General features: G+C 44.4%; 1 long non-coding RNA gene across 3 annotated transcripts; it reads left to right on the forward strand.

Annotated features, from left to right (window-relative positions):
* Positions 1 to 2,765: 2,765 nt before the first annotated feature.
* Positions 2,766 to 9,701, forward strand: LOC149370190 (uncharacterized). Of its 3 annotated transcripts, none has more exons than XR_016285604.1 (4): positions 2,766 to 6,274; positions 6,497 to 6,586; positions 7,609 to 7,724; positions 9,592 to 9,701. It is a non-coding gene; the product is annotated as an uncharacterized LOC149370190 (long non-coding RNA). The 3 variants fall into 3 exon arrangements; XR_016285605.1 differs by having other exon boundaries at positions 7,609 to 7,720; XR_016285603.1 differs by having other exon boundaries at positions 7,609 to 9,701.
* The last annotated feature ends 12,745 nt before the right edge of the window (positions 9,702 to 22,446 follow it).

The raw sequence follows: 22,446 nt of genomic DNA on the forward strand, positions 1-22,446 counted from the left end.
AGCTTTCCTCTCCCACCGCTCTGCCCGTATCCGCTACCTCGACAAGCTGTCTAACCCTAACCCACTCACTCGTGGCATCCACAAGGTGCCGTCCTCGCTCCCATTCTCTTTAACCTAGGCATGGTCCCACTCGCCCGGGTATTAGCCGATATTCCCAACCTTCATATCGTCTTCTATGCAGACGATCTCACCTTGTGGATCACCACTGGCTCACCGGGAGAGGTCCAACCCACACTCCAACATGCACTTAACATCATTTTCTCACACCTCTCCCAAGCGGGCCTGCAACCCGCTCCGGAGAAATCAGAACTTTTACTCATAACACGCAGTAAATATCAACGAACGATGAACCCCTCCATCTCCCTCACCCTTGCCAGACAGCGCACCCCCCGCGTCGAATCTTGTCGCATCCTGGGTATGCCACTCAACTCCAACACTTTCACGCCTGCATCAATCAGTCCATACGCACATTCCACTCAGTAACACACTTACTGCGCCGCGTAGTTTTAAAACATGCCGGCCTCTCCGAGACACACGCCAGCCGCCTTGCTCATGCGCTGGCTCTGAACAAATTCCTGTACTACATACCTTACTGCCCACTTACAAGTACACAACAAGACAAACTAACCCGGGCCCTCAATACACTATACAAAGCAACACTAGGACTCCCCCATCAGGCTTCTACAGACACTCTGTACAGAACAGGCCTTTTCCACGTTCTTCAAGCCCTCCTTAACCTGCACCGGGAGAGACAAATCATCCGCCTGTCCAGTACACCAGCTGGGCGGTGGATACTTTCCCAGACTCCCTACGCACCCATCTCTTTCCCAGACCCACCGCAGTCTGCGATCTATCCCCCTAACCTCCGCCTCGCACCCATTCCACGCAACATGTCCGCACACACACACGCAGGCCGCCGCCAAGCATGTGCATACAACCACAAGCCACCTTTTGACGCTGCGGCGGTGGCTTACACAGACGCCTGTCTCACGGAATCCGCGGCCTCAACAGCAGCCTTCTTCCTCCACCCTTGCCTCTGTACAACCAGCACTCACACAACCGGTCCATACACCCCCCCACCCTCCACGCTCGCCCTAGAAATACATGGGATCGCCGATGCCATCACACGCTTTGCCACTCTACCCCGCCACCCAATACGTTGCAGGCAGCTCTGCGTGCCTTCCATGAAAGAGCCCTCCCTTTCCTTACCCGATCGGCCTTAGATGCCGCCCTCTTTGCATTAAGCCCACGACCGGTGACACTTCGGTGGATCCCTGGTCACATGGGCATAACCGGCAATAAGCTGGCTCACCAGCTTACCTGAGAAACTATACACAGGCGCCGGGATTCCCATGGACGAGCCCACCGACGGAGCAGGCCGTCAGGGCTTACAAACGCACTGACGAATACTACGCGCAGCAAAAATTAGATTTAGCTGATTTACCACCACTGCACCCATCCTTATCGATCCGTGAAGCTCGCATTCTTCGCCGAATACAGTTTAATCTCCTACATACACCAGCCAAACTTTACCTATACCGGTACACTTCCACACCTCAGTGCCCAAACTGTCCACACACTATGCAGACATAGAACACGGCCTTACACAGTGCCACGCAGCCTTCCAGTCCCCCGCCTATCTTTTCCCGCCACCCCCACCGTGGCCCATCTGGCTCACATCCCTTGATCTGAGACTGCAACGTTCCCTAGTCGCCTTGGCCCAGGACGTACTGAACGCCTAATAGAAAGGATGTTCTAATAAAAATGTCACACCACCCCTGAAAAGGCAAAATTAACGTGCGGAGCATCTTCATGGTTCTTAATACAGTCCACTACCTGATTAGAATTACTAACCAGAAACGGGCCTTAAATTTCAAGAGACTTAATTTCTCTTGCAAGAATCTAGAAAGAACGCCTTGCCATAACTCTTTCTCCGTTACAATTGTCCTCAGTGGCACACCCTCCTTATGTATTTTCGCAGAGAAGAAAACGCTTAGACCCGCTTTTTTACTGGCACCTATCTTTTTGCCCGAACTATCCAGTCCCTTCTTTTTACATAACCTTATGGCCTGTTTTTTCGCTTTCTGGCTGGTCACGATCGGAGCTACAAAGTTCTTAGTTAAGGGAACAGGGTAGGCAAAATTTTTGAAAAAAAATTGATTTTTTGTTTTTTCGATATTTGGAATTCGCAGTCTTTCCTCCACGATTTCCAATGGGTCACTTGCGTGTGGGCGAATTATTTACTCCGAAAATTGACCTTTTCGGAAACCTAGGTGGTGACCGACCACGCCTCCTTTCGCACCTACGGGAGATCTGTACGTCTCGCGTGTTGAAAAAAAACGAAAAAAAAACGCCTGTTTTCTCCATGTTTAGCAGAATAGTTATTGCTCGTCTGGCTACGGCAATAAATATCTAGTGTTCCGTTTCTATCCAAAACAATCCTCAGACGCTACCGGTATCACTCGCGACGCGAGTTGTTTTGGTTCTCTATCGGCTTGATTTCACGGCTAAAATCGGTTTTTTATTGCTTTGAGGCTACATTCTAGGCGTTCATGATATGGTGAACACGAAGAAACTATTTTAAAAGGGTCGCTTTCACCGGAATCAGCATAAGTTCGTTCGTCATGACACCAAGTCCCCGCAACGCATTCCGACGCTGGACGCACACTCTAAGAAAAAAGGGTGTAAGAAGGGTGCATCTTCACGACTTATGCTATCTGAAGGCGCATGGACTAACGATGCACTCTGCAAAGTGCATCGTTACACCCGTGTGGAAGTGGTGGAGGCCGTTAGTCTCTTTCAGAAAACTTACCCCCTTTTTTACTCTTCAAACCACCTGTGTTCCCTCTGCGCGAAGACGCTGTACAGCAAAGTATGCAGCCCTCACCGCCTCCCCTCCCTCTCGAAGATGGTCCTCTCCCGAAAGCGGGGTGGCGGGGTTATTTTGAGGACAATAGTTAAAAGCTACGCTGGCTCACGCTCCCCCACTGCATTGATCCTTTCATCCGCGCTGGCGATACTGACCGCGCCTCCTCGCTTCTTCAAGAGACCAGAAGCTATTTCTTGGAAGAACACGTACAGCGATCTTCTGCCCATCTCCGCCTGGAGGCGGCTTGGCGGATGCACAGGACGTTACTGAAAAAAGGTGCATTGGCCGCGATCGGCCACGACAACCATCACGCATGCAAACATGCTCTTGGTTGCTAAGGGCCAAAATAATCACTAATATTCGGTGCATGTGATTTCATACTCATGATTGGATATCATTTTAAAAAGAAGTAAGTCAGCAAAGACAGACGGCATGATCGGTGCTGTGTTACTCCTCTGACCAATCGCAGCTCTGAACGAAATCAACAGTTTAGCGCTTCAACACACCAGAGGCATGAACATTATTGCGCTTATAATTTCGGCTTGTGGTTAAGCTTTTATTAAAGCGGTAATAAAAGCTTTAAAAGGAACAGTTTTGCTTCACAGCCAGCGTAAGCTCTATTAGTCAGCGCTGTTCTTCATTTTCTAATAGCGTACGATAGATACCAGGGCGGTTAATTCCCTCCGTACAATTTCGAAAAGCGTGCACTGCTTTTCGAATAACCCCTCGTTGTGGCACATGTTCCTGAGCAAATAACAGACGAATAACAGAAAGGGTTCAGGTTAACATGCATACAAGTTAATAAATCAAAATCAGACGAACGAGCGAGATTGTTGACGCAGTAATTTTATGTTAGCTGAAGATGTAATGTAACGCAAATCCACAATAAATTGCACTCTCATATTTCTGCTCCATTTAAACAACAAAAAAGAGCCCTACTCGCTGATAAACGCGCGATCTTCACCACTAATACTGACAACGCTGAAAAACAAAAATGCAAGAAACTAGGGAAGGAATAATTCTGCATCTGAACTGAGTTGTGAACGTGGCCTGACCATTCCATATATATAGGTACATTTTTGTTTAGAGCACTTTTACCAATACACGAGCCAGGCCTCAGAGTCGCACTTTTGCTGGTCGAGTATGAGATCACCAGCATTTGTACATCTGCTCGGAAACTCCTCAACGCAGCGTAAAAGACATTTCTACGTTTCCTTTCCAACAAGTGTACGCATCCTTTCTCTCGGCACAAGAGCGAAGCCCATAGTAATCAGTTTTCGAGATAGCTGCATTTCCTGATCATGTTTTGGCGCGTACAAGTGTTTCACATAGAAGCAATTCAAATTCAGCTTATTTTAAATTGATAAACAGGGAGCGAGGCGACCAACGCGATTTAAGTCTATTCGAACTTCTCTATCGCATGAAATTGTGCTGCACGCCTACAAGAGCAGAAATTAGCTTAAACTCAGTGTACGTGTACGTAACTTTTAGCTTTTAGGTTGTTCCGCGCAGCTTTAATGCAGTCAAGTAGTAATGATAGTCAGAAATGAAGTTGACTGCCTACGATTTTTTTTTCGAACTGTAGCGCTATGGAAGCATCGAATTCCGCAACAAACCGGGAGCCAGAGGAAACAGTAATCAAGGCGCTTATATTGCGGCAGTGCATTGTGAATTCTTATGGAATGGTTCATGCGTCAGGAAATAACTCTTTCTTTTAGAGGCTAATGATAAGCACTAAACAGTACATTGCACTAGATAGACGCAGCCCGAAGACCCAAGCTCGAAAATAAATGAAACTACGGCGTATAAACCGGCAGGTTTCCCTTCATCATCGTAAGTTGCTTCGGATGACTGGGACTTTTGTCTTGTACGCACAAATAAAACTGAGCTAAAGGACACATTGTATCGCACTGACGAACCAATCTTTAACAAAATCATAAATTCAGCGGTGGCAACTGCCCATATTGAATAAAATGAAAGCGCGTATAATAGACGGAATCGCCCGAATAACCAGTCGGTTGAAGCGTCTTAACGGATGCTTGCTGGCATAGCGCTGGCAGTGCTCCATTTCTGCTCTGTTGACCCATTTTGAAAATATTTTGAGAACTTCGCGAACACTGGAACGATGAGAGGTGAGAACTGCTGCATCAGCAGTGGTCGACTGTCGTTTGAAGCCCTCTTCTGCGCCATCTTCCTCAAATGTTGTGAATCCCCTTTGTTTGCCTGACGCTTCTGATCACTCGATGCGGCTTTATTAAATCCATATTTCTACAGCTGTATCTATTTCGATTGAGTTAAACTATTTTTGAACAGAGCGGTTTTTTTTGCTTCCTTCGGATTCTCCTCACACGTGCGGCCCCATAAGCACAAAAGAAAGTTGAAATTTCTCGCAGCAATATCACGCGGCAATATCAGTATTTAAAACTGACATTGAATCAATAATGCTGCAGAATTTACATCGCTTTTTTAGCCGGTTCTATGAATGATTTAGAAGTACAGGAAGGGCAGTTTATTGATATATATTTCGCAGTGCCTCCTGTACACGGTAGTAAATGAGAGCTGACGAGAACTTCCGAATGATGCTCGTAACTTCAAGCTGCAGCTGCTCTGAAAACTATTCTGTTGCATACGCCACACATTTACTGCAGCATCTGCGTAATTCATACTGCGTAATAGCTGGCTGCATTAAAAGCTTCTAAGGGATACTGCAAGGACTGACAAGACGAATCTCGCCGCGCTCGTTGTCTCCGATAACGGAAGAGTTGTGCGCACGCCGAAAGCGCGGAAAAATACGTGCCACAAGGGCAGAGAGGCACATGCAAAAATAATAAGCTACCAGCACATTGCAAGGACCAAAGGTCGTCGCCCCGCACGCGGGCGGCTTGACCTTGGGACACTACTGGGAACGCAGACGTTCTTTCAGTCAGCGGAGAAAAGGAAAAGAGGGGAAGCGCGGGGTCCGGCGGAACGAAAGAAAGGCACGAAGAATGGAGGAAGGAAAACCTCCTCTGTAATTCCTCTATGGCGCGAAGCAAGCTTTGGAAGCGATGGCTGGCGATGGGTTGTAGTTCCTCCTGGTTTTCTCCCTTCTCTCTCTTCAGGTCACGTGCCTGTCTATTTGGATTGGCCGCTCGCCTAGAGTCGAAGACGAAGCCGCTGTTTACCGCGCCTGGGTGCCGTGCGTACAAGTCGCGACGCGCATTCCTCTTTTCATCTTATAGTACGGGCCTGTGTGCGTTTAGGTTCTGTTCAGCGATTACTTCATCGTGCAAGCTTCATCGATGTGTGACGCTGCAGTGGGCGACATTTTCGCGAAAGAGTCAACGTCTGAAAGAAACAGCGCACGCCAGATCGTCGCGGCGCCCTCATCGTACGGATTCTTTGCGCCCAATTTCAACCGTACAAGTAAGTGACATTTTCGTTTGGTCATACGGGTTGTTTCCTGCCATCAAGTTATGGTGTGTTCAGTACAGATTTTTTATCATGGATTGTGTGCGCGAGCCGCTGCTTGTTGCTATTTCTTGTTTTGAGCCGGTCGCGTGCGGCCGGAGGGAGCCTATCGTGTACAACACACGATCGCAGCGGCGCAATCTGCAGGCGTCTTTCTCATGCTTTCTTTCGCTGCAGGCTCTGCTCCTTCGTCTGCCGTGCGAAAGAACATTGCCGGTCGTCTCTTCAACGCCAAGTATTTGTCCCTGCTCACGACCATTCAGTAAGGTAAGTCCAAACCGCAGTCTCCGTTCAGAAAGGGGCGAATAAATTAGTGTGCGCGCTTCTGTGGCACGTACTGCGCGCAGTGCTCATGTCTACTTCAGCACTGTATGTGATTCTTATTGAACAATAATCCCTTTTATAATTTTAGCGCTGCAAGGTAACTCCTTCTGCCAGGCCGCTTTTTTTTTTGCGAATGGACGGCGTCAATTTTTTTTTCTTTACCACGGAGTAGCAAGCAAACGATAAAACAGTAAACGTGAAATTTATTTATTCATAGGCAAGAAATTAGCAGCTCATTTGTGCTCTGCGCTTCCTGGCATGCGGCCGTTTTCGCTTACACCTTGCAATATTTTTGCTAACCCAGAATGTGACTTATCATGCCAGCAGTTTTACTGCATTCGAAGATGAGAACTAATAGAGAAAAGTGAACTTGTTTAGTTCTTTTTACTAGTGAAAAGGTCGGGGCTAGTTGGTGGCCAAACATTAGCTCACAAAAGTGTACAGTCTATGGCACCTCTTTTTGTGCTCTTGTATTCTCTTGTGAAAGAGTGAGACTTTAGGTTTGATGTCGCTCTAAGAGGTTGAATAGAAGAATACGCTAGTATCTAAGCTTTTCTGTTTAGAACAATAAGGATTTTGGTTGCACTGCGGTAATCTGTCAACGAAAAAAAAATTCTGTAATGAATACTGTCAATCTCGTAAGCAGTAACAGTATAGTTCTTTCTTTTTTCGGCAGTAGCTGTTAGAAAATATGTTAATTATGTTAGGAACTTAGTGACAATTCACTGGTAATAGGCCATTGTGCTGTAGAAGTTTGTCTAGGCTTATTGTGCCAGTGCACTGCGTCAATTATGCCTGTTATAAATATGTGGCAAGTGCTGTAATGGATAAAATTTGGAATGTTTCTCGTTTTCAAACTATCCCTGTCGTTTTTTGAGCATGTGTGCTGCCATTACGTGGTTTAATGAACATATAAGTTATCACTAGCCATTACACTAACGCTATAAATGACGCCTCTATTGCAGTGTACCTGGGAGAAGGAGGGATGCAAAGGTGCACAACCATTGTCACTCCTAGCACCGAAGTTCAGCCTGAATTCTTCAAAACTGTACAAGTGGCCGGGACTGGATGTGTATGGTATGTATGTTTTTATGTAATTGGGACATTGTTGCAAGTTCATCATCACTTGATGTCCATCCGTGAACATAGTATGCTATGTTGCGCAGCTGCAGCCATTCTATTACAGAGATTTTAGAGCTTTTCAATGTTTTCGAGGACTTAGTTCTGAAAGAATTTCTGAATAATGGTTTGAATAATTGTGACCACTTTTTATGGCATGAAGTATAAATGCAGTTTTTTTTCTGCAAAAGTAGGCTGGACTTCAGCAAAGATTTCATATTCAATTAGTTTGAGAGGCGCTGCCTACAATCCATGTTGCTGGCGTCAGAAAAAAATGACACACAGTTATGGTAATGCTTGGCAGGGTGGCATGCTACCAAGCTAATATGACTAGCACCGTTTATGCATGTGAAGCTTAATGTGATATGCAGCTACGTGAGGCTGTTAATCTTCTTTGCACTGTTCACACTTTCTTTTTGAGTAGGAAGGTGCTGTTCACTGATGTGAATAATTTTCAATAACTCACATGAATCCATATTATTTTTATTTTACATCGGAGTGAACTTAAAATTTAATTAAGCTCACGTGCCCTGCATGTGACAGCAGATATGGAAGGCAACTGTTTTAATAGCCATTCTTGCATGCTGTCAGTCAGTGTTTACAATTTCATTATGCTAAGCATCTGAAAAGATGTGTAAAGGTAACATTCTATTGTGCCAGCAAAATGTAATTCATGAGAATTACTGCTGCTGCATATGCTGCAAGCATTGGATGAAGCAGCACTGTCTAAGTAAAAAGACGAGATCTGTAATTTCCTCAAGCAAAAATATTACTTTAGAAGGAGACTGTTCTATGCTGCTTGTGTAGTCAATGTAGTCTGTCAGTGAAGGCCAGTCCATAACCAAAGCTTTTTGCACAGGCATAATGTAGAGGTGTAGTATGAAACAGGCTATGAACGTGAATAAAAAGTATCTTTATTATAATGTGGTCCAAATATTTTTTTTTGTATGACGTTACCTCATGCATGGAGACAACTCTTTAGATGTGTAAGTTGCCCTAGCTATTATTTCACATTTAGCCGAAAGCTTTTCCTTGTTTTCCAGGAGTGGTACACTAAGATTTATAGTGCATAGCCTTTGTGGCCTTTCACCAGGTATTTAAACTGTATCGAAAGGCTGTGACAATCGAATGCATCCAGAAATGCCATCACAGGCACAAGCTTCCTGCTGTTTGCTAATTGGAAATGAATTCACAGGTAATATATGCAGGGAAAATTACAGTTGGAAGTATCACTCATTGATGCTCAGATAATCACCTACACTTCCCTTTTAGGAAGAAAATTCACTGTATGGGCAACAAAACATGTAATGGCATCAGAGACCAGAGACATATTGTTAGCAAGGGTTGCATGAAACCTTAACCACTCTAGATACGGAGAAATAAAAACACGAGAATGGAGGGAAGGGTTTGTTAAATGGCATTTCATTTTATCACCTTTTAGTAGCTTCCATTTCATGCACATGTTTTTCTGTTTCTTGATATGACCCTCTTCTTAGTCTGGCATCCGGGATGCCTACAGCCTGACCGTGCAGCTGGGCACAATATTCTGGATTTTTCCTGAGAAGCCAGTGTGCTTGTGACAATGTCAGCATATGTGAGTGATTAAGTAGCTGCCATTTAGGACGTTTTGTTTTTCCTGCATATCTTTTCTGATTTTGGTTCTCAATAATAAACAGAAGCCTGCACTTGTGGCATTGTTTTCATGCGTCTCCCTTTATCCCTGCCTTTTGTGTGGTTTACACTTTTAGACCTGAATTAACTAAGCCCATGGTCACGTCGTCTGAGCTTTGTGGTTGCAAAATTTATTATATGTTTTCTTCTCTGTGCAGGTCAAATACATGGTACATACTGCCTCCACCTGTATGAAGAAGACTGGCAGGGTCATTGCTGTAATATGGTGTAGCATGTGACAAAATAAATATGACGGTATGTTTCTTTCTCCGATTCGTTTATGAATTCTTTGTGTACATTCTGCAGTAGTACCTGCACCTAAACACACAATGACACAGACCATCTCACATGAAAGATTCGTCGCAACATTTTGACACTGCCTGCACTTCCAGAAAGGCTCGGGCTTCTACCATATGGGTCAACTTTAGTACTGCATTCAGTGGGCAGGTTTACGCTACAGAAGTGTAATCATGCTCTCGTGTGGACAGTATAAATACACCACCGAGTAGTGCATAGATACCCTTTGCAGTAGGGCGTTACTTTGTACCACTAGAAGGGTAACTTTATCCATCATGTAAGGGTATAAGCTTGCACCACAGGGGTGCAAACTTTGCTCTGTTTATGACGGTATAAGTATAGTCTTTGACAAAGTAACTTTGCACTTCTATACATAGCATAAATTTACCTGCTAAAGGTGCAAACTTGCACCTTGCATGCTAGGATATGTTTATGCTTTCCTCAGGCTAACATTTACCCCTTTTAGAAAGGCGTAATGTTATACCTAACTGGTTTAAAGTTACTCTTCTTATGTCAGTGCAAGTTTAGGCTATTAGAGCGTAACATTACTCTATGTGCGTGAGCATAAATACTTAGTCTCCAAGAAACAGCGTAACCTTACCCCCAAAAAGGTGTCAGCTCAGCGACAAGTGTTTTACCCCCCAAAAAGACTAAGATCACACCTTTTTTTCTTAGAGTGCAGCGGACGCCACGTGCGCGTCTTCTACAAAGCTGTCGTACTCAGCCGCACGCATGGAGGACCTAAACTCAAGTTTTTGTGACCATGGCTATGCTCTGTTTGACACTGACATGCTGTCGTGTGCCATCGTTGTAAATTGTGCGGGGGGGACTTGCAGCTGCTCGAAAATGCAGCATGAAGAGCTGGCGTTGCTTGCCCCTACTCTCTAAACTGCGGAAGATGCTCTTCTTCACATCAATTCCAGACGTCAAAAAAGACAACGTCGGGCCTCTGTGAAATGAACGTGAGGATTGTGTATGCCTTACGATTCATAATAAAAGGTGCAGCAGCTGGGAGCGACGACTGTACTTTGCATAAAGGGCTGCAAAGCTCGTTACAAAAGAGGCCCAGAAAGCAAGGCAGCAAACGAAAAAGAGAAAGATTGACTCTGGAGGTGACCGAGGCTGGTGGTTATTGATCTGAAACATCCGCCTGCCTTTATAGCGTGCAGGGTTGGAATAAAGTGCTTTTATTTACTTCAAAGCTAATTATCTCGAAATGTCAATTTTTGCAACGTTTGCCCCTTTTTCTCTGGAACCGCAGCAGCTAGAAACATCGTTTTTTGCCAATATTATTACAGTGTAAGGGGCAATCTACTGAACCAGAATTATAAAAATTAGTACAATGGATATTGTTTCACAAGCTATTTACTAGCCATTTTTGCCTGAAAAATGAGTAGGTTCACTAAAAACAAGAATAAAAGAAAGCCTCTACTTATTACATAATACTTCTGTTTCAGTAAAGAGACCTTAGGTAGCTAATTTCAACGATACCAGTATGATTGTTCTAACTTTAACAGATCCTGAGAAAACGGGTCACAAACATAGGCTAAAATACATGGGAGGTATACGGCCAACCCTGTCCCCTTAATGCCTATTTAACTTTTCTTTGCATACAGTGTTTGACATGACCACAAATCCTCCCTCCTTATCCGCAAATAGTAGCTTCATTTTTGTAGTTCTCAGACACTGAGCAGCATCTTTGACGGGATCACTCACACTATTCTGAGTTCCTTTTTGCCTCATAAGGCATTCAAGGCCTCCAAAAGGCACCATTTCTTGTCATCATCCTTTGCTTTGCTAGAAATTCTTCTTACTACTGACAGTTGCTCGACAAAAGTCATCTTGGGCTCCATGCAGGACATGGGACCGTTGCTTAGGACCTCTAAGGCACAGCTACTATAGTTCTCCATAAAGTCAGCAATAAAATTTCAATACGGAAAGGTGTCAGGTAGGGAGACACGATCTCGCCAATGCTCTTCACTGCCTGCTTACAGGAGGTATTCCGGGGGCTGGAATGGGAACAGTTGGGGATAAGAGTTAATGGAGAATACCTGAGTAATTTGCGATTCGCTGATGACATTGCCTTGCTAAGCCACTCACGACAAGAACTGAAAAGCATGATCAATCAGTTAGATAGGCAGAGCATTACGGTGGGGCTAAGAATTAGCATGCAGAAAACCAAACTAATGTTCAACAGCCTAGCAAGGGAACAGCAGTTCGCAATTGGTAGCGAGGTGCTGGAAATAGTAAGAGAATATGTCTACTTAGGGCAGGTAGTGACCGCAGATCCGGATCATGAGAGGGAAATAACTAGAAGAATAAGAATTGTGTGGAGCGCATATGGCAGGTTCTCTCAGATCATAAAAGGTAGCTTACCAATATCCCTGAAGAGAAAAGTATACAACAGCTGTATCCTACCGGTACTCACCTATGGGGCAGAAACGTGGAGGCCTGTGTTTTCTTCTACTTTGTCTGCGTCGTTTGCGCTGTTGGCATTCAATATGTACCACCAACTCGCCCCTTAGCAAAAACTAATACGTTTGGAATATACGGAGGTCTATTTAAAATGTATTTTAAACATATTTTGTATTCATGAATGCACTAAAAATATGTAGGAAATACGTTTCTGAAATTTCATGCTTGGTATTCGAAATATATTTTTAAAATGTGCCAAAAATACCTCACTTAAAGCATACTTCGAGCACTTTTCAAATACATGAAAAAATATGCATGCAGTTTTAGCATCTTGTCAGTGTATTAAAAGTGTATTTTCGGAAATATGAAATTAATTCATCGAAAGTATACTTCAATTCTAGAAAACGGGCAGCCCTTGTAAACGTATATGTATGCAGTTTTAGCATCTTGTCAATGTATTAAAAGTGAACTTTCGTAAATATGAAATTAATTCATCCGAAATATATTTCAATCCTAACAAACGGGCAGTCCTTTTAAACGTCTTTGCACACTTCTAGCTGCCATGAACAGTCGAGTGCTCGAAATCGTGTTTCGGGAAATGGCATTTGCGTGTCATCAATGTATTTGAAGTGTACTTCCGTAAATACGCAATTAATTCGTCCAAAGAACACTGAAATTCTAGCAAATTGGCAGTCCGCATTAGCATATTTGCAGCGCACTACAAGCTGTCGTTGAACAATCTAATGCTCAAAATCGAGTTTCGGGACATCGCATTTTGGTGCTGGCCATCTATTTAAAGTGTACTTTCGTAAATACGCAATTAATCCGTCTGAAGTATATTTAAATTCTAATAAATGGGTTGTCCGCGTAAACATATTTGCATTACACTTCAAGCTACCGTGGAACAATCTAGGGCTCGAAATGACGTTTCAGCGAAGAGTGAAAACTTTCCCTTTCTTGACATCCTTTCGTTTATGGTAACTTCTAGCAGGAAGGTGATCACCACTTATACCCCTGCTACACGGGCGCTTCGAATGCCTTCCAGCCGAATGTCATCTAACGATGCTACATGTGTTCTGTCTAAGGGAGTGCTTGAAGATAATATTACACCAATGAATATTAACCGCGTCAGCATGAAATTTCCCCGGGAGTGCGCCGATGAGGACGACTGCACTCATACTGTTGTTTACATCGCTTGTTTACATAACATAAAACGCAATCTGCTCTTTGGTTCTAATAAACAATCTGTTTTCTTTTTTACTGGTTGTACTCGTGATTGTTTACGCAGTGCTACAATGTGTGGGAAGCGATGATGCGATCGCACGCCTGAGAAAGCCGGGTTGTTGGCATCGCGCAGGACTGGCGCTTCTCGCTTCTTGTCCCGGCTTTCTCCGATGTGACCAGTACTTTTTTTTAAACTACTTTATCCAGAAGTATGTATGGCGACTGTTCGCTTTAACTGAAACGGCCTAACTTGTTATCCACAAGCTAGCGACGGCGACGACTGCTGCTGGCCGTAAAGCACGGCTCGGCAGTCTGGGTCACACCGGCGATTCCCGTTCATCGTACGCGTGCCCTGCGATGTAAGCAATAGTTGATTTCAGGTCACTGTTGCCAAAACTACACCTGGTGACCATTTGCATTCGCTAAAGCTTGTGATTCGCTCTTCACAACCGCCGAAATCACAGATCCAACCCTGCGAACTCGCTGGGCCTAGTCGTCGCGGAAGGGAACAGAGCCGTCGTCGATTGAAACTGATTTGGCAAGCGCTTATCGCTGGTGAGTGTTCAAGTATGCACACGTGAAATATAGCCGTTCGTTTCGCTCATTTAGAAGCGCGAGCATGCACACACCGCCGCCTCATCACCGTGCTCTCGCTCAGCCGCCGACAAGGCTGACCGTCCGCCGACCGGATTCGTCGGTGTCGTTGGCCTGAAAAACGTGTCCCTCTAGAATCAATCATATTATAGTAAACTAGATATTTCACTATAATTACATGCTGTTGTTCAGCGTGATATATACTGTCGTTGTGGGACTAGTGTGACCGCCATCGTCGTCGTCACTGTACACTGAAAACGAGCTGAGGCTTTCGAATGCGTTTCGAAAGTGTCGTGCAGCACCGCGGCAGTCCATCGAGTCCGAATGTCATTCCTATTCTCGAATGCCATTCCAATCAATGTCATTCGAACATTTCCGTGTGAGAACGTGATAGCATTATACCAGCAAAAGCGCCTTGGGTACTTCTGGGTCCGAATAAGCCAGCGGAAAGGACCCCGTGTGGCAGGGCAGACCGGCTCCCTTACACGCCCATGTATCTGTTGGTTGACAGTTCGACTCCTGACCTGTGCCTGACGCAAGTTTCAACTAGCAATTCCGTTCTCAATTAATCCCAGATTCGAACGCGACCAGTAGGGTACTTCTGCGATAATTTAGAAGACCACAGTATTTGCGCAAAAAAAGGTATCACCGTGCAAAATAGTGCGTCGCTTTCGCTGGGTATATATACGGCAAGCCAAGTATAGCGCTTGTCGTAGGATTTGTTGTTTGCTGTGTCGCTGTCGTCTTGGTATGCTGTATGTAGGTATCTGCCGTTCCCATTCAATCACGTGACCTTATAATATCAGACTCCTGTTGATTAATGATAAATACCCGTGTACGATTTGTTCTCCAGTTGATGAATTAACCCGTGTCATTCCATGGAGCCGCCCAGTAGACTTTTTTTAAGCCCGAGTAAACACATTTTTAATGTATTAAATGTATATTTTTAGTATATTTCTAATGTATATTTTTATTATATTTTTAATGCATTATAAATATGCTAAGCGGGCAAAAATGTACTTTTCACGTATTTTTAAGAACGTTTAAAATATTATTCCTAGTATACTTAGAAAGCATTCGTATGGCAGTTTAAGCATAGGGACAAAAAAATGCGAAATAAATATGAAATTAATACAATACGTTTGAAATGCATTTTTAGCACATCCTCTTTTCGCTAAGGGGCCCGTTTGGCTATAGTAACAAAGAGGGTTCAGCTTAAGTTAAGAACAACGCAGCGAGCTATGGAAAGGAAAATGATAGGTGTAACGTTAAGAGATCGGAAGAGGGCGGAATGGGTCCCTTAGCGAAAAGAGGATGTGCTAAAAATGCATTTCAAACGTATTGTATTAATTTCATATTTATTTCGCATTTTTTTGTCCCTATGCTTAAACTGCAATACGAAGGCTTTCTAAGTATACTAGGAATAATATTTTAAACGTTCTTAAAAATACGTGAAAAGTACATTTTTGCCCGCTTAGCTTATTTATAATGCATTAAAAATATAATAAAAATATACATTAGAAATATACTAAAAATATACATTTAATACATTAAAAATGTGTTTACTCGGGCTTAAAAAAAAAGTGTACTGGGCGGCTCCATGGAATGACACGGGTTAATTCATCAACTGGAGAATAAATCGTACACGGGTATTTATCATTAATCAACAGGACTCCGATATTATAAGGTCACGTGATTGAATGGGAACGGCAGATACCTACATACAGCATACCAAGACGACAGCGACACAGCAAACAACAAATCCTACGACAAGCGCTATACTTGGTTTGCCGTATATATACCCAGCGAAAGCGACGCACTATTTTGCACGGTGATACCTTTTTTTGCGCAAATACTGTGGGCTTCCAAATTATCGCAGAAGTACCCTACTGGTCGCGTTCGAATCTGGGATTAATTGAGAACGGAATTGCTGGTTGAAACTTGCGTCAGGCACAGGTCAGGAGTCGAACTGTCAACCAACAGATACATGGGCGTGTAAGGGAGCCGGTTTGCCCTGCCACACGGGGTCCTTTCCGCTGGCTTATTCGGACCCAGAAGTACCCAAGGCGCTTTTGCTGGTATAATGCTATCACGTTCTCACACGGAAATGTTCGAATGACATTGAGTGGAATGGCATTCGAGAATAGGAATGACATTCGGACTCGATGGACTGCCGCGGTGCTGCACGACACTTTCGAAACGCATTCGAAAGCCTCAGCTCGTTTTCAGTGTACAGCGACGACGACGACGGCGGTCACACTATAGTCCGACAACGACAGTATATATCACGCTGAACAACAGCATGTAATTATAGTGAAATATCTAGTTTACTATAATATGATTCTAGAGGGACACGTTTTCCAGGCCAACGACACCGACGAATCCGGTCGGCGGACGGTCAGCCTTGTCGGCGGCTGAGCGAGAGCACGGTGATGAGGCGGCGGTGTGTGCATGCTCGCGCTTCTAAATGAGCGAAACGAACGGCTATATTTCACGTGTGCATACCTGAACACTCACAAGCGATAAGCGCTTGCCAAATCAGTTTCAATCGACGACGGCTCTGTTCCCTTCCGCGACGACTAGGCCCAGCGAGTTCGCAGGGTTGGATCTGTGATTTCGGCGGTTGTGAAGAGCGAATCACAAGCTTTAGCGAATGCAAATGGTCACCAGGTGTAGTTTTGGCAACAGTGACCTGAAATCAACTATTGCTTACATCGCAGGGCACGCGTACGATGAACGGGAATCGCCGGTGTGACCCAGACTGCCGAGCAGTGCTTTACGGCCAGCAGCAGTCGTCGCCGTCGCTAGCTTGTGGATAACAAGTTAGGCCGTTTCAGTTAAAGCGAACAGTCGCCATACATACATCTGGATAAAGTAGTTTAAAAAAAGTACTGGTCACGTCGGAGAAAGCCGGGACAAGAAGCGAGAAGCGCCAGTCCTGCGCGATGCCAACAACCCGGCTTTCTCAGGCGTGCGATCGCATCATCGCTTCCCACACATTGTAGCACTGCGTAAACAATCACGAGTACAACCAGTAAAAAAGAAAACAGATTATTTATTAGAACCAAAGCGCAGATTGCGTTTTATGTTATGTAAACAAGCGATGTAAACAACAGTATGAGTGCAGTCGTCCTCATCGGCGCACTCCCGGGGAAATTTCATGCTGACGCGGTTAATATTCATTGGCGTAATATTATCTTCAAGCACTCCCTTAGACAGAACACATGTAGCATCGTTAGATGACATTCGGCTGGAAGGCATTCGAAGCGCCCGTGTAGCAGGGGTATAAGTGGTGATCACATTCCTTCTACAAGTTACCATAAACGAAAGGATGACAAGAAAGGGAAAGTTTTCACTCTTCGCTGAAACGTCATTTCGAGCCCTAGATTGTTCCACGGTAGCTTGAAGTGTAATGCAAATATGTTTACGCGGACAACCCATTTGTTAGAATTTAAATATACTTCAGACGGATTAATTGCGTATTTACGAAAGTAAACTTTAAATAGATGGCCAGCACCAAAATGCGATGTCCCGAAACTCGATTTTGAGCATTAGATTGTTCAACGACAGCTTGTAGTGCGCTGCAAATATGCTAATGCGGACTGCCAATATGCTAGAATTTCAGTTTTCTTTGGACGAATTAATTACGTATTTACGGAAGTACACTTCAAATACATTGACGACACGCAAATGCCATTTCCCGAAACACGATTTCGAGCACTCGACTGTTCATGGCAGCTAGAAGTGTGCAAAGACGTTTAAAAGGACTGCCCGTTTGTTAGGATTGAAATATATTTCGGATGAATTAATTTCATATTTACGAAAGTTTACTTTTAATACATTGACAAGATGCTAAAACTGCATACATATACGTTTACAAGGGCTGCCCGTTTTCTAGAATTGAAGTATACTTTCGATGAATTAATTTCATATTTCCGAAAATACACTTTTAATACACTGACAAGATGCTAAAACTGCATGCATATTGTTTCATGTATTTGAAAAGTGCTCGAAGTATGCTTTAAGTGAGGTATTTTTGGCACATTTTAAAAATATATTTCGAATACCAAGCATGAAATTTCAGAAACGTATTTCCTACATATTTTTAGTGCATTCATGAATACAAAATATGTTTAAAATACATTTTAAATAGACCTCCGTATATTCCAAACGTATTAGTTTTTGCTAAGGGGTGAGGGAAACAAACGCGGGTTAATGATATCCTAGTTGAAATCAAGAGGAAGAAGTGGGCTTGGGCAGGGCATGCAATGCGAAGGCAAGATAACCGCTGGTCCTTAAGGGTAACGGAGTGGATTCCAAGAGAAGGCAAACGTAGGAGGAGACGGCATAAAGTTAGGTGGGCGGATGAGATTAAGATGTTTGCGGGGATACAGTGGCGGCAACTGACAAAGGACAGGGTTAATTGGAGAGACATGGGAGAGGCCTTTGCCCTGCAGTGGGTGTAGTCAGGCTGATGATGATGATGATGAGGCACAACACTTGCCCTTGCTGGCATCCCTTCTTTTGTTGGCGTCTCCTCCGTTCACATAATTGTGATACACATTTTCCACGAAGGTGCTCTGTCTTAGTAGATGCTTCACGGTTTCACAAATTGAATATATCTTCTCTTGCTCCTGGGTATAGGTCCTTAGTTGTCGCCTGCATTCGCAGAATATCTTGCAGGTGACGTACTCCTCCACATTTCCCCTCGCGTGATCTTCATAATCCTAACCGCATGTCTTGTAGATGGTGTTGCTGGGTAGAAGAAGGAACAAACCTCTGGAAGAATAAGCCGATTCTTGAGCGCGAAAGAACACATTCTTGCGCGGCACGTTGCTACAGCGATTTGTTTGATGAGTACAGTTGAGAAATTCAGAGCAAGGACAGAATGAACGAAAAGGCCCATTGTACTAGAAATGACACTTAATAAGGCAGAAACTTGGGCTAGTTGGAAAGTGTTTGAAATCATATTTGCTAGCGCTTAGTGAACACACGAGACAAGAACACAAAAAGAACCACCAAAAGAAGTTCGTTCCATGCAAAATCGGTGTTGTCTATAAAATCCCGCTCACTTGCGGCGAGGCTTGAATGAACGACTGAGAGAGCATCGCTTGGCTACAGAATCCATAACGGCGGGGCGGAATATCGCTGCGCACTGTAAACTTTGTTTTATGGAACGGCACCCTGGTGACCCTGACCGTGTACCTTGCACACCAATCTTTCCAGAAACAATCATTCTAGGTACAATAAAAACCCAATCGGAGCGTGCAATTTTCGAAGCTATGTGCATTGATAATAAAGGTTTGTCAATCTATCAAAAAAAGAAATGTTGTTCCTGAAGCGTGGCGTTGGTACTGCGCGTGTGTGAGTTCAGCATTTTTGAGATGTCTTATAATAATTGTGTTTCGAATAAACGGCATTTGCTAGCGCGTGCTCACTAAGCGCTAGCAAATATCATTTAAACGCTTTCCGACTAGCCCAAGTTTCCGCCTGATAAACAATATGATACGTATCTTCGAAGCTCATCTTCCGAAATGAGCCAAACCTAGCTAAAAAGGAACTGAGAACAGAAACCGTGCCTCGGTTAAAGCTTCCCTATCGTAAGCTTTGCATGTAAGTTATAGCTATTCTACACCTCCATGAAGTGAAAAAATTTACAAATGTGAAGTTCACCCTAAACGCCTAACTTTGGTTTCCACTCTTTTCGATGTGAAACTCTTGGTCTCACTCCACTGTGTTAAAATTGTTATTTTGTAGCAGTATTTAAAACTCTTTATCCAAATAATGGCCAAAACATTATATTGCTCAAAGTGCAACAGATGAGTCAGGCTCTACAGACACCTCTTGGCGGCTCAGCTGTGTTAATTTTGTGACGCTTCGGAAGCTTCTTGTCGCCTCCATCAATTCCTCCACACTGCGGCTCCTACAACCCAGTCCATCTGGAACATTCAGTTGATCCACCTGCAGATTGGCGTGAAGATGATGGTGCAGTCAGCAAAGATCGAAATTCATGCGCTGGCACCGCTGGACCTACCACCCGTTGTTACACGTGCCACGTCCCTACGGCCCAAGTTCGCAGTTCAGCCAAAGCGCTTCCCACCCGAAGTCCTCTCGTTAGTTCACAGCATACAACGGCATGCATCGCCCAGTGACCACGATCACTATCTCAGAAAGTGTTGACGTTAGCGCTGTGTGTATTACTCGTTCACTGTTCCCTTCTCTTGTTGCGCTACTGTTCGGAAGGTACAGTTGATATATCCGTTTCCCTGGAGGGATATTAGGAAACTGTCATTCATCATTTGAGAACACCTGCAAATTGCGCTCCACCGCATTCTTATTCTTCTAGTTATTTCACTCTCGTGATCCGCACCTGCGGTCATTACCTGCCCTGAGTAGAAAAAATCCCTTGTCACTTTAAGCACCTCGCTACCAATTGCAAAATATTGTTTCCTTATGAGACTGTTGAAGATTACTTTTTGTTTTCTGCATATCAATTTTTAGCCTCACCGTTCTGCTCTTCCTAACTGATGGATCTTGTCTTGCAGTTAAGAAGTCAATGTCATCAGCGAATCGCAAGATTGTTAAGGCATTCTACATAAACTCATCCCCGGCTGTTAGTAGTCAACACGTCTGACTACCTCCTGTAAACAGGCCGTGAACAGCACTAGCGGGATCGTGTCTGGCTGCCTAGCAGCCTTTCTTATGGGAATTTGTGCATGCGTCAGTTGTGCGCATGCGCGGAGAGACGTCAGAGCACGCAGCCGGAGTGCGCGCCACGCGCCTACATTACGCCAGCATTTCGAGCCTTCAGACTGGCGGCGCCATGGCTGGTCACGTGGTTGGTCACGTGGTGCGGAGCAGGTGCTGGCGGCGCGGCACGCCGGTGAACCCGAGTGGGCAAAGAGCGGAAGGAGAGATGGGATAGAGTGAATTCACGTCCAGGGACGAAAATGAACAAGGAACGCCCAGCGATACGCAGCGGCGAAAGAATAACTTTGCAGATAGACTGAGCGAGTTCCATTCGGCCTGCTGTAGCTATCGCGTCACTCCAGGTTTAACAAGAGCTAAACGACAGCCATTTTTTTGCTCATTTTATGGACGACAATAGCTTCTCATCCCTTACAGATATCTTCGAGTATATTTACCCTGATTTCGCAATGCCTGCATGACTATACTGAAGTTTCGACTGAGTAAAATGCCTTCTCGTCGTCTATAAAGCCTACGTATAGCGCACTTCTCTATCATCTGATTGATAGTGTGAATATGATAACTTGTCAAGTACCCTTTACGAAAGCCTGCCCCATCATTTTGGTGACTGAAGTCTAAGGTTGCCCTGACCATATTAGGGATTAGCTTAGAAAATGCCTGATAGGCAACGCAGAGTAAGCTCAACGGCCTCTAATTTATCATATCCTTGATGTCTCCTTTCTTATGGATTAAGAGTATCTTAGCGTTCTCCGAGCTTCTGGTGCGCACGAGGCCACCAGGCATTGCGTATGCAGAGGGGCTAGTTTTCCTAGCGCAATCTGCCCTGCGTACTTCTACAGATCTGCTGTTACCTGAGCCTCATCAGCTGCTTTTCCCCTTTGCATTGTTGCTAAAGCTTTCTTCACTTCTCCTTTCGTTACTGGCGTGATGTCCCCTTGCTGTGCGGTAATACCTCTCTCATTAACTTCCTGAATACATTGGCTACTGCATATATTCGTGTAAAACTCTTCAGCAACTTTAACTATTTTATCCATGCTGCTAATTACATCTAACGAATACATTTCGTGTTTGCCTATGCCTAGTTTTCTCTCGACCGATATTAGGATACCTACGTTCTTTAGAGCATGCTTGATTCTCTCCGTATTAACCGCCCTTATGTCGGCTTCCCGGATCTTATTTACTTAGATACGGTTCTATTCCATGTGTGGGGTTAAACGCCTTCGTGGTTTGGCGTTTCTTAGATGTTTAAATTTCTGGGAGAGCTGGCCGGTACCCTGTCCAACCAAGCTGGCGCCCACTTCTGCAGCACCTTTCGCAATGATAGCTGTCAGATTATCTTTCATTGTTTGACCATAAAGAATGTCTTCCTCAGTTAGAGCCATATATCTGTTCTGCAGCGATATCCTTTAATTCTCTACTTTCGCTCTTACAGCTATCTCGTTAATTGGGCTTCTCCTTCAATAATTTCTTCCGTTGCTCTTCAGGTCTAAGCTAATTCGAGACTGTACCATTCTCTGGTCGCTACAACCCACTTTTCCGAGGACCGCCACATCCTGCCCGATACCCGGGTGAGCGCTTAGTATGAAATGTATTTCGCTTTTAGTCTCACCATTGGGGCTTTTCCACGTCCATTTTCTGTTTTCTCGTCTGCGGAAGAAGGCATCCATGATCAGTAAATTAATCCTCGCTGCCCACACAAAATTGTGTGGGTACCGGGGCACACGGGGGTAGCAGGAAACCAAGAGGCCGACAGGATAGCTTCAGGATACATTACT

The sequence above is a fragment of the Amblyomma mixtum genome, chromosome 1 (genome assembly GCF_055824585.1).
Source record: "Amblyomma mixtum isolate Tamu chromosome 1, ASM5582458v1, whole genome shotgun sequence".
Taxonomy (NCBI): Eukaryota; Metazoa; Arthropoda; class Arachnida; order Ixodida; family Ixodidae; genus Amblyomma; species Amblyomma mixtum.